The sequence below is a fragment of the Bombina bombina genome, chromosome 3 (genome assembly GCF_027579735.1).
Source record: "Bombina bombina isolate aBomBom1 chromosome 3, aBomBom1.pri, whole genome shotgun sequence".
Lineage (NCBI taxonomy): Eukaryota > Metazoa > Chordata > Amphibia > Anura > Bombinatoridae > Bombina > Bombina bombina.
Genome location: NC_069501.1, coordinates 980,625,555 through 980,639,623, shown reverse-complemented (window position 1 = coordinate 980,639,623; position 14,069 = coordinate 980,625,555).

The window sequence follows — 14,069 nt, the reverse complement described above, 5'->3', positions numbered from 1 at the left end:
GTGTGCATATAACATTATCTGTGCTAAACAATGTGTGCATATAGCATTATCTGTGCTAAACAATGTGTGCATATAGCATTATCTGTGCTAAACAATGTGTGCATATAGCATTATCTGTGCTAAACAATGTGTGCATATAGCATTATCTGTGCTAAACAATGTGTGCATATAACATTATCTGTGCTAAACAATGTGTGCATATAGCATTATCTGTGCTAAACAATGTGTGCATATAGCATTATCTGTGCTAAAAATGTGTGCATATAGCATTATCTGTGCTAAACAATGTGTGCATATAGCATTATCTGTGCTAAAAATGTGTGCATATAGCATTATCTGTGCTAAACAATGTGTGCATATAGCATTATCTGTGCTAAAAATGTGTGCATATAGCATTATCTGTGCTAAACAATGTGTGCATATAACATTATCTGTGCTAAACAATGTGTGCATATAGCATTATCTGTGCTAAACAATGTGTGCATATAGCATTATCTGTGCTAAACAATGTGTGCATATAGCATTATCTGTGCTAAACAATGTGTGCATATAGCATTATCTGTGCTAAACAATGTGTGCATATAGCATTATCTGTGCTAAACAATGTGTGCATATAAAATTATCTGTGCTAAACAATGTGTGCATATAGCATTATCTGTGCTAAACAATGTGTGCATATAGCATTATCTGTGCTAAACAATGTGTGCATATAGCATTATCTGTGCTAAACAATGTGTGCATATAGCATTATCTGTGCTAAACAATGTGTGCATATAGCATTATCTGGGCTAAACAATGTGTGCATATAGCATTATCTGTGCTAAACAATGTGTGCATATAGCATTATCTGTGCTAAACAATGTGTGCATATAGCATTATCTGTGCTAAACAATGTGTGCATATAGCATTAGCTCTGCTAAACAATGTGTGCATATAGCATTATCTGTGCTAAACAATGTGTGCATATAGCATTATCTGTGCTAAACAATGTGTGCATATAGCATTATCTGTGCAAAACAATGTGTGCATATAACATTATCTGTGCTAAACAATGTGTGCATATAGCATTATCTGTGCTAAACAATGTGTGCATATAGCATTATCTGGGCTAAACAATGTGTGCATATAGCATTATCTGTGCTAAACAATGTATGCATATAGCATTATCTGTGCTAAACAATGTGTGCATATAGCATTATCTGTGCTAAACAATGTGTGCATATAGCATTATTTGTGCTAAACAATGTGTGCATATAGCATTATTTGTGCTAAACAATGTATGCATATAACATTATCTGTGCTAAACAATGTGTGCATATAGCATTATCTGTGCTAAACAATGTGTGCATATAGCATTATCTGTGCTAAACAATGTGTGCATATAACATTATCTGGGCTAAACAATGTGTGCATATAGCATTAGCTCATCTAAACAATGTGTGCATATAGCATTATCTGTGCTAAACAATGTGTGCATATAGCATTATCTGTGTTAAACAACGTGTGCATATAACATTATCTGTGCTAAACAATGTGTGCATATAGCATTATCTGTGCTAAACAATGTGTGCATATAACATTATCTGTGTTAAACAATGTGTGCATATAACATTATCTGTGCTAAACAATGTGTACATATAGCATTATCTGTGCTAAACAATGTGTGCATATAGCATTGTCTGTGCTAAACAATGTGTGCATATAGCATTATCTGTGCTAAACAATGTGTGCATATAGCATTAGCTCTGCTAAACAATGTGTGCATATAACATTATCTGTGTTAAACAATGTGTGCATATAACATTATCTGTGCTAAACAATGTGTGCATATAGCATTATCTGTGCTAAACAATGTGTGCTTATAGCATTATCTGTGCAAAACAATGTGTGCATATAGCATTATCTGTGCTAAACAATGTGTGCATATAGCATTATCTGTGCTAAACAATGTGTGCATATAACACTATCTGTGCTAAACAATGTGTGTATATAGCATTATCTGTGCTAAACAATGTGTGCATATAGCATTATCTGTGCTAAACAATGTGTGCATATAGCATTATCTGTGCTAAACAATGTGTGCATATAACATTATCTGGGCTAAACAATGTGTGCATATAGCATTAGCTCTGCTAAACAATGTGTGCATATAGCATTATCTGTGCTAAACAATGTGTGCATATAGCATTATCGGTGCTAAACAATGTGTGCATATAACATTATCTGTGCTAAACAATGTGTGCATATAGCATTATCTGTGCTAAACAATGTGTGCATATAGCATTATCTGTGCTAAACAATGTGTACATATAGCATTATCTGTGCTAAAGAATGTGTGCATATAACATTATCTGGGCTAAACAATGTGTGCATATAGCATTAGCTCTGCTAAACAACGTGTGCATATAGCATTATCTGTGCTAAACAATGTGTGCATATAGCATTATCTGTGCTAAACAATGTGTGCATATAGCATTATCTGTGCTAAACAATGTGTGCATATAGCATTGTCTGTGCTAAACAATGTATGCATATAGCATTATCTGTGCTAAACAATGTGTGCATATAGCATTATCTGTGCTAAACAATGTGTGCATATAACATTATCTGGGCTAAACAATGTGTGCATATAGCATTATCTGTGCTAAACAATGTGTGCATATAGCATTATCTGTGCTAAACAATGTGTGCATATAGCATTATCTGTGCTAAACAATGTGTGCATATAACATTATCTGTGCTAAACAATGTGTGCATATAGCATTATCTGTGCTAAACAATGTGTGCATATAGCATTATCTGTGCTAAACAATGTTTGCATATAGCATTATCTGTGCTAAACAATGTGTGCATATAGCATTATCTGTGCTAAACAATGTGTGCATATAGCATTATCTGTGCTAAACAATGTGTGCATATAGCATTATCTGTGCTAAACAATGTGTGCATATAACATTATCTGGGCTAAACAATGTGTGCATATAGCATTATCTGTGCAAAACAATGTGTGCATATAACATTATCTGTGCTAAACAATGTGTGCATATAGCATTATCTGTGTTAAACAATGTGTGCATATAGCATTATCTGTGCTAAACAATGTGTGCATATAGCATTATCTGGGCTAAACAATGTGTGCATATAGCATTATCTGTGCTAAACAATGTATGCATATAGCATTATCTGTGCTAAACAATGTGTGCATATAGCATTATCTGTGCTAAACAATGTGTGCATATAGCATTATTTGTGCTAAACAATGTGTGCATATAGCATTATTTGCGCTAAACAATGTATGCATATAACATTATCTGTGCTAAACAATGTGTGCATATAGCATTATCTGTGCTAAACAATGTGTGCATATAGCATTATCTGTGCTAAACAATGTGTGCATATAACATTATCTGGGCTAAACAATGTGTGCATATAGCATTAGCTCATCTAAACAATGTGTGCATATAGCATTACTTGTGCTAAACAATGTGTGCATATAGCATTATCTGTGTTAAACAACGTGTGCATATAACATTATCTGTGCTAAACAATGTGTGCATATAGCATTATCTGTGCTAAACAATGTGTGCATATAACATTATCTGTGTTAAACAATGTGTGCATATAACATTATCTGTGCTAAACAATGTGTACATATAGCATTATCTGTGCTAAACAATGTGTGCATATAGCATTATCTGTGCTAAACAATGTGTGCATATAGCATTATCTGTGCTAAACAATGTGTGCATATAGCATTAGCTCTGCTAAACAATGTGTGCATATAACATTATCTGTGTTAAACAATGTGTGCATATAACATTATCTGTGCTAAACAATGTGTGCATATAGCATTATCTGTGCTAAACAATGTGTGCTTATAGCATTATCTGTGCAAAACAATGTGTGCATATAGCATTATCTGTGCTAAACAATGTGTGCATATAGCATTATCTGTGCTAAACAATGTGTGCATATAACACTATCTGTGCTAAACAATGTGTGTATATAGCATTATCTGTGCTAAACAATGTGTGCATATAGCATTATCTGTGCTAAACAATGTGTGCATATAGCATTATCTGTGCTAAACAATGTGTGCATATAACATTATCTGGGCTAAACAATGTGTGCATATAGCATTAGCTCTGCTAAACAATGTGTGCATATAGCATTATCTGTGCTAAACAATGTGTGCATATAGCATTATCGGTGCTAAACAATGTGTGCATATAACATTATCTGTGCTAAACAATGTGTGCATATAGCATTATCTGTGCTAAACAATGTGTGCATATAGCATTATCTGTGCTAAACAATGTGTGCATATAGCATTATCTGTGCTAAACAATGTGTACATATAGCATTATCTGTGCTAAAGAATGTGTGCATATAACATTATCTGGGCTAAACAATGTGTGCATATAGCATTAGCTCTGCTAAACAACGTGTGCATATAGCATTATCTGTGCTAAACAATGTGTGCATATAGCATTATCTGTGCTAAACAATGTGTGCATATAGCATTATCTGTGCTAAACAATGTGTGCATATAGCATTGTCTGTGCTAAACAATGTATGCATATAGCATTATCTGTGCTAAACAATGTGTGCATATAGCATTATCTGTGCTAAACAATGTGTGCATATAACATTATCTGGGCTAAACAATGTGTGCATATAGCATTATCTGTGCTAAACAATGTGTGCATATAGCATTATCTGTGCTAAACAATGTGTGCATATAGCATTATCTGTGCTAAACAATGTGTGCATATAACATTATCTGTGCTAAACAATGTGCGCATATAGCATTATCTGTGCTAAACAATGTGTGCATATAGCATTATCTGTGCTAAACAATGTTTGCATATAGCATTATCTGTGCTAAACAATGTGTGCATATAGCATTATCTGTGCTAAACAATGTGTGCATATAGCATTATCTGTGCTAAACAATGTGTGCATATAGCATTATCTGTGCTAAACAATGTGTGCATATAACATTATCTGGGCTAAACAATGTGTGCATATAGCATTAGCTCTGCTAAACAATGTGTGCATATAGCATTATCTGTGCTAAACAATGTGTGCATATAGCATTATCTGTGCTAAACAATGTGTGCATATAACATTATCTGTGCTAAACAATGTGTGCATATAGCATTATCTGTGCTAAACAATGTGTGCATATAGCATTATCTGTGCTAAACAATGTGTGCATATAGCATTATCTGTGTTAAACAACGTGTGCATATAACATTATCTGTGCTAAATAATGTGTGCATATAGCATTATCTGTGCTAAACAATGTGTGCATATAGCATTATCTGTGCTAAACAATGTGTGCATATAGCATTAGCTCTGCTAAACAATGTGTGCATATAGCATTATCTGTGCTAAACAATGTGTGCATATAACATTATCTGTGTTAAACAATGTGTGCATATAACATTATATGTGCTAAACAATGTGTGCATATAGCATTATCTGTGCTAAACAATGTGTGCATATAGCATTATCTGTGCAAAACAATGTGTGCATATAGCATTATCTGTGCTAAATTATGTGTGCATATAGCATTATCTGTGCTAAACAATGTGTGCATATAACATTATCTGTGCTAAACAATGTGTGTATATAGCATTATCTGTGCTAAACAATGTGTGCATATAGCATTATCTGTGCTAAACAATGTGTGCATATAGCATTATCTGTGCTAAACAATGTGTGCATATAAAATTATCTGGGCTAAACAATGTGTGCATATAGCATTAGCTCTGGTAAACAATGTGTGCATATAGCATTATCTGTGCTAAACAATGTGTGCATATAACATTATCTGTGCTAAACAATGTGTGCATATAACATTATCTGTGCTAAACAATGTGTGCATATAGCATTATCTGTGCTAAACAATGTGTGCATATAACATTATCTGTGCTAAACAATGTGTGCATATAACATTATCTGTGCTAAACAATGTGTGCATATAGCATTATCTGTGCTAAACAATGTGTGCATATAGCATTATCTGTGCTAAACAATGTGTACATATAGCATTATCTGTGCTAAACAATGTGTGCATATAACATTATCTGAGCTAAACAATGTGTGCATATAGCATTATCTGTGCTAAACAATGTGTGCATATAGCATTATCTGTGCTAAACAATGTGTGCATATAGCATTATCTGTGTTAAACAACGTGTGCATATAACATTATCTGTGCTAAATAATGTGTGCATATAGCATTATCTGTGCTAAACAATGTGTGCATATAACATTATCTGTGTTAAACAATGTTTGCATATAACATTATCTGTGCTAAACAATGTGTGCATATAGCATTATCTGTGCTAAACAATGTGTGCATATAGCATTATCTGTGCTAAACAATGTGTGCATATAGCATTATCTGTGCTAAACAATGTGTGCATATAGCATTAGCTTGCTAAACAATGTGTGCATATAGCATTATCTGTGCTAAACAATGTGTGCATATAGCATTATCTGTGCTAAACAATGTGTGCATATAGCATTATCTGTGCAAAACAATGTGTGCATATAGCATTATCTGTGCTAAATTATGTGTGCATATAGCATTATCTGTGCTAAACAATGTGTGCATATAACATTATCTGTGCTAAACAATGTGTGTATATAGCATTATCTGTGCTAAACAATGTGTGCATATAGCATTATCTGTGCTTAACAATGTGTGCATATAGCATTATCTGTGCTAAACAATGTGTGCATATAAAATTATCTGGGCTAAACAATGTGTGCATATAGCATTAGCTCTGGTAAACAATGTGTGCATATAGCATTATCTGTGCTAAACAATGTGTGCATATAACATTATCTGTGCTAAACAATGTGTGCATATAACATTATCTGTGCTAAACAATGTGTGCATATAGCATTATCTGTGCTAAACAATGTGTGCATATAACATTATCTGTGCTAAACAATGTGTGCATATAACATTATCTGTGCTAAACAATGTGTGCATATAGCATTATCTGTGCTAAACAATGTGTGCATATAGCATTATCTGTGCTAAACAATGTGTACATATAGCATTATCTGTGCTAAACAATGTGTGCATATAACATTATCTGAGCTAAACAATGTGTGCATATAGCATTATCTGTGCTAAACAATGTGTGCATATAGCATTATCTGTGCTAAACAATGTGTGCATATAGCATTATCTGTGTTAAACAACGTGTGCATATAACAATATCTGTGCTAAATAATGTGTGCATATAGCATTATCTGTGCTAAACAATGTGTGCATATAACATTATCTGTGTTAAACAATGTTTGCATATAACATTATCTGTGCTAAACAATGTGTACATATAGCATTATCTGTGCTAAACAATGTGTGCATATAGCATTATCTGTGCTAAACAATGTGTGCATATAGCATTATCTGTGCTAAACAATGTGTGCATATAGCATTAGCTCTGCTAAACAATGTGTGCATATAGCATTATCTGTGCTAAACAATGTGTGCATATAGCATTATCTGTGCTAAACAATGTGTGCATATAGCATTATCTGTGCTAAACAATGTGTGCATATAGCATTATCTGTGCTAAACAATGTGTGCATATAGCATTATCTGGGCTAAACAATGTGTGCATATAGCATTATCTGTGCTAAACAATGTGTGCATATAACATTATCTGGGCTAAACAAATTGTGCATATAGCATTATCTGGGCTAAACAATGTGTGCATATAGCATTATCTGGGCTAAACAATGTGTGCATATAGCATTATCTGTGCTAAACAATGTGTGCATATAGCATTATCTGTGCTAAACAATGTGTGCATATAGCATTATCTGTGCTTAACAATGCGTGCATATAGCATTATCTGTGCTAAACAATGTGTGCATATAGCATTATCTGTGCTAAACAATGTGTGCATATAACATTATCTGTGCTAAACAATGTGTGCATATAGCATTATCTGGGCTAAACAATGTGTGCATATAGCATTATCTCTGCTAAACAATGTGTGCATATAGCATTATCTGTGCTAAACAATGTGTGCATATAGCATTGTCTGTGCTAAACAATGTATGCATATAGCATTATCTGTGCTAAAGAATGTGTGCATATAGCATTATCTATGCTTAACAATGTGTGCATATAACATTATCTGGGCTAAACAATGTGTGCATATAGCATTATCTGGGCTAAACATTGTGTGCATATAGCATTATCTGTGCTAAACAATGTGTGCATATAGCATTATCTGTGCTAAACAATGTGTGCATATAACATTATCTGTGCTAAACAATGTGTGCATATAGCATTATCTGTGCTAAACAATGTGTGCATATAGCATTATCTGTGCTAAACAATGTGTGCATATAGCATTATATGTGCTAAACAATGTGTGCATATAGCATTATCTGTGCTAAACAATGTGTGCATATAGCATTATCTGTGCTAAACAATGTGTGCATATAACATTATCTGGGCTAAACAATGTGTGCATATAGCATTAGCTCTGCTAAACAATGTGTGCATATAGCATTATCTGTGCTAAACAATGTGTGCATATAGCATTATCTGTGCTAAACAATGTGTGCATATAACATTATCTGTGCTAAGCAATGTGTGCATATAGCATTATCTGTGCTAAACAATGTGTGCATATAGCATTATCTGTGCTAAACAATGTGTGCATATAGCATTATCTGTGTTAAACAACGTGTGCATATAACATTATCTGTGCTAAATAATGTGTGCATATAGCATTATCTGTGCTAAACAATGTGTGCATATAACATTATCTGTGTTAAACAATGTTTGCATATAACATTATCTGTGCTAAACAATGTGTACATATAGCATTATCTGTGCTAAACAATGTGTGCATATAGCATTATCTGTGCTAAACAATGTGTGCATATAGCATTATCTGTGCTAAACAATGTGTGCATATAGCATTAGCTCTGCTAAACAATGTGTGCATATAACATTATCTGTGTTAAACAATGTGTGCATATAACATTATCTGTGCTAAACAATGTGTGCATATAGCATTATCTGTGCTAAACAATGTGTGCATATAGCATTATCTGTGCAAAACAATGTGTGCATATAGCATTATCTGTGCTAAACAATGTGTGCATATAGCATTATCTGTGCTAAACAATGTGTGCATATAACATTATCTGTGCTAAACAATGTGTGTATATAGCATTATCTGTGCTAAACAATGTGTGCATATAGCATTATCTGTGCTAAACAATGTGTGCATATAGCATTATCTGTGCTAAACAATGTGTGCATATATAATTATCTGGGCTAAACAATGTGTGCATATAGCATTAGCTCTGCTAAACAATGTGTGCATATAGCATTATCTGTGCTAAACAATGTGTGCATATAACATTATCTGTGCTAAACAATGTGTGCATATAGCATTATCTGTGCTAAACAATGTGTGCATATAACATTATCTGTGCTAAACAATGTGTGCATATAACATTATCTGTGCTAAACAATGTGTGCATATAGCATTATCTGTGCTAAACAATGTGTGCATATAGCATTATCTGGGCTAAACAATGTGTGCATATAGCATTATCTGTGCTAAACAATGTGTGCATATAGCATTATCTGTGCTAAACAATGTGTGCATATAGCATTATCTGTGTTAAACAACGTGTGCATATAACATTATCTGTGCTAAATAATGTGTGCATATAGCATTATCTGTGCTAAACAATGTGTGCATATAACATTATCTGTGTTAAACAATGTTTGCATATAACATTATCTGTGCTAAACAATGTGTACATATAGCATTATCTGTGCTAAACAATGTGTGCATATAACATTATCTGGGTTAAACAATGTGTGCATATAGCATTAGCTCTGCTAAACAATGTGTGCATATAGCATTATCTGTGCTAAACAATGTGTGCATATAGCATTATCTGTGCTAAACAATGTGTGCATATAGCATTATCTGTGCTAAACAATGTGTGCATATAACATTATCTGGGCTAAACAATGTGTGCATATAGCATTATCTGGGCTAAACAATGTGTGCATATAGCATTATCTGTGCTAAACAATGTGTGCATATAGCATTATCTGTGCTAAACAATGTGTGCATATAGCATTATCTGTGCTAAACAATGTGTGCATATAGCATTATCTGTGCTTAACAATGCGTGCATATAGCATTATCTGTGCTAAACAATGCGTGCATATAGCATTATCTGTGCTAAACAATGTGTGCATATAGCATTATCTGTGCTAAACAATGTGTGCATATAACATTATCTGTGCTAAACAATGTGTGCATATAACATTATCTGTGCTAAACAATGTGTGCATATAGCTTTATCTGTGCTAAACAATGTGTGCATATAGCATTATCTGTGCTAAACAATGTGTGCATATAGCATTATCTGTGCTAAACAATGTGTGCATATAGCATTAGCTCTGCTAAACAATGTGTGCATATAGTATTATCTGTGCTAAACAATGTGTGCATATAGCATTATCTGTGCTAAACAATGTGTGCATATAACATTATCTGTGCTAAACAATGTGTGCATATAACATTATCTGTGCTAAACAATGTGTGCATATAGCATTATCTGTGCTAAACAATGTGTGCATATATCATTATCTGTGCTAAACAATGTGTGCATATAGCATTATCTGTGCTAAACAATGTGTGCATATAGCATTATCTGTGCTAAACAATGTGTGCATATAGCATTATCTGTGCTAAACAATGTGTGCATATAGCATTATCTGTGCTAAACAATGTGTGCATATAGCATTAGCTCTGCTAAACAATGTGTGCATATAGCATTATCTGTGCTAAACAATGTGTGCATATAGCATTATCTGTGCTAAACAATGTGTGCATATAGCATTATCTGTGCTAAACAATGTGTGCATATAGCATTATCTGTGCTAAACAATGTGTGCATATAACATTATCTGTGCTAAACAATGTGTGCATATAGCATTATCTGTGCTAAACAATGTGTGCATATAGCATTATCTGTGCTAAGCAATGTGTGCATATAGCATTATCTGTGTTAAACAATGTGTGCATATAGCATTATCTGTGCTAAACAATGTGTGCATATAGCATTATCTGTGCTAAGCAATGTGTGCATATAGCATTATCTGTGCTAAACAATGTGTGCATATAGCATTATCTGTGCTAAACACTGTGTGCATATAGCATTATCTGTGCTAAACACTGTGTGCATATAGCATTATCTGTGCTAAACAATGTGTGCATATAACATTATCTGTGCTAAACAATGTGTGCATATAGCATTAGCTCTGCTAAACAATGTGTGCATATAGCATTATCTGTGCTAAACAATGTGTGCATATAGCATTATCTGTGCTAAACAATGTGTGCATATAGCATTATCTGTGCTAAACAATGTGTGCATATAGCATTATCTGTTCTAAACAATGTGTGCATATAACATTATCTGTGCTAAACAATGTGTGCATATAGCATTATCTGTGCTAAACAATGTGTGCATATAGCATTATCTGTGCTAAACAATGTGTGCATATAGCATTAGCTCTGCTAAACAATGTGTGCATATAGCATTATCTGTGCTAAACAATGTGTGCATATAGTATTATCTGTGTTAAACAATGTGTGCATATAGCATTATCTGTGCTAAACAATGTGTGCATATAGCATTATCTGTGCTAAACAATGTGTGCATATAGCATTATCTGTGCTAAACAATGTGTGCATATAGCATTATCTGTGCTAAACAATGTGTGCATATAGCATTATCTGTGCTAAACAATGTGTGCATATAACATTATCTGGGCTAAACAATGTGTGCATATAGCATTATCTGTGCTAAACAATGTGTGCATATAGCATTATCTGTGCTAAACAATGTGTGCATATAGCATTAGCTCTGCTAAACAATGTGTGCATATAGTATTATCTGTGCTAAACAATGTGTGCATATAGCATTATCTGTGCTAAACAATGTGTGCATATAACATTATCTGTGCTAAACAATGTGTGCATATAACATTATCTGTGCTAAACAATGTGTGCATATAACATTATCTGTGCTAAACAATGTGTGCATATAGCATTATCTGTGCTAAACAATGTGTGCATATAGCATTATCTGTGCTAAACAATGTGTGCATATAGCATTATCTGTGCTAAACAATGTGTGCATATAGCATTATCTGTGCTAAACAATGTGTGCATATAGCATTATCTGTGCTAAACAATGTGTGCATATAGCATTATCTGTGCTAAACAATGTGTGCATATAGCATTATCTGTGCTAAACAATGTGTGCATATAGCATTATCTGTGCTAAATATGTTGCCACCAGACAAAAGTTTTTTTTTAAATAAGAATAGAAATGGTTATTGGTCATGAGGTATTTAATTAGTGCCATGGAAGAAGAGATTGTTTCCCAAATATGATGAGGTGTGAGATTAGGACATATTTACATGGCACACAAAAAAAACCACATTGAATAACAAAACTGCTGCCATATCGTGCTCCAGACAGGTGCACACTCCTAAGTTTATATCCCTGCTTGTCAACAAAAGATACCAAGAGAACAAAAAAATGATACTAGAGGTAAATTAGAAAGTTGTTTAAAATTGCATGCTCTATCTAAAACATGAAACAATTTATTTTTTATGTCCTTTTAAAGGGACATCAAACTCTAAATAAATGCTAGTTAGAATGATGATTTCAAAGAGAATAATGTACAGATTATTTTTTTTTAAATTAGTTTTTTATTGAGGTTTTGTAAAATTTACAGCATGCAGTACGACAACAGCTACAGCATGAATCAAGATTCAAGATAAACTCTAAATGACATTTCAGAATATGCCGTTGAGCATGCATTGAGTATCACACTATGGGGCCTATCTATCAAGTTCCGTATGGAGCTTGAGGGCCGGTGTTTCTGGCGAACCTTCAGACTCGCCAGAAACATAAGTTATGGAGCAGTGGTCTAAATGCCGCTGCTCCATAACTTGTCCACCTGCTCTGAGGAGGCGGACAGACATCTGTCTGTCGGCCTCCTCAGGGTTGATTGACACCCCCTGCTAGCGACCGATTGGCCGCGAATCTGCAGGGGGCAATGTTGCACCAGCAGTTCACAAGAGCTGCTGGTGCAATGGTGAATGCGGAGAGTGTATTGCTCTCCGCATTCAGCAAGGTCTGTCGGACCTGATCCGCACTGTCGGATTGTGCCCGACAGGCCTTTCATAAATAGGCCCCTATAGGCGCGCGTTTCTTGAAAGCCTTGAGGCACCAGTTATGAATCGGATTGATTGACACCCCCTGCTAAAATCTGAACGCAAATCTGCAGGGGGCAGCGTTGCACCAGCAGTTAACAAGAGCTGCTGGTGCAATGCAGAATGCGGAGAGCGTATTGCTCTCCACATTCAGCAATGTCTGTCGGACATGATCCTCTGATCAGATCATGTTGGACACATAATAAATAGGCGCCTATATAACAATCAAACATATGGTTGGCTACATGACAGTATCTATACAATAGAATACCGCTTTAGACATTGATAAGGGCCGAACGTCCTATGCTCTGGATAAACATAGTAGGTATATATCAGGGACAAGGGGTAAGCTTGGAGTCGACTGTGTAACTGAGTTCATTGTCAGAACCAGAGTAAGGTTATAACTTTAAGTGATGTAGACAAACAGTGGTCTATCATTGGATTATACAATATAAGGGACCCTGAAATGTTATACCTCACTTATATGTCAATAGCGACGTGTGATAAGTGGCTCAGGAACCTCATTTTTAAATATATTGTGAATGAGTTCTAAAGTAAACTCAGGGTTGGGGTCAATCAGCAGGCAAGAGCTGCTTTAAGTTAGGGGAAGGGTGTTTAGCATATGAACAATGAATCATATCTCAACAGGAAGGAATGATTCCCATATAGGGGTCTAGCTTATTGCCGCTGTGGTTTATACTCATGAGCTAGATCTGCTGGGATTAGAATACACAACAAGCTAGCAAACTAACAATTT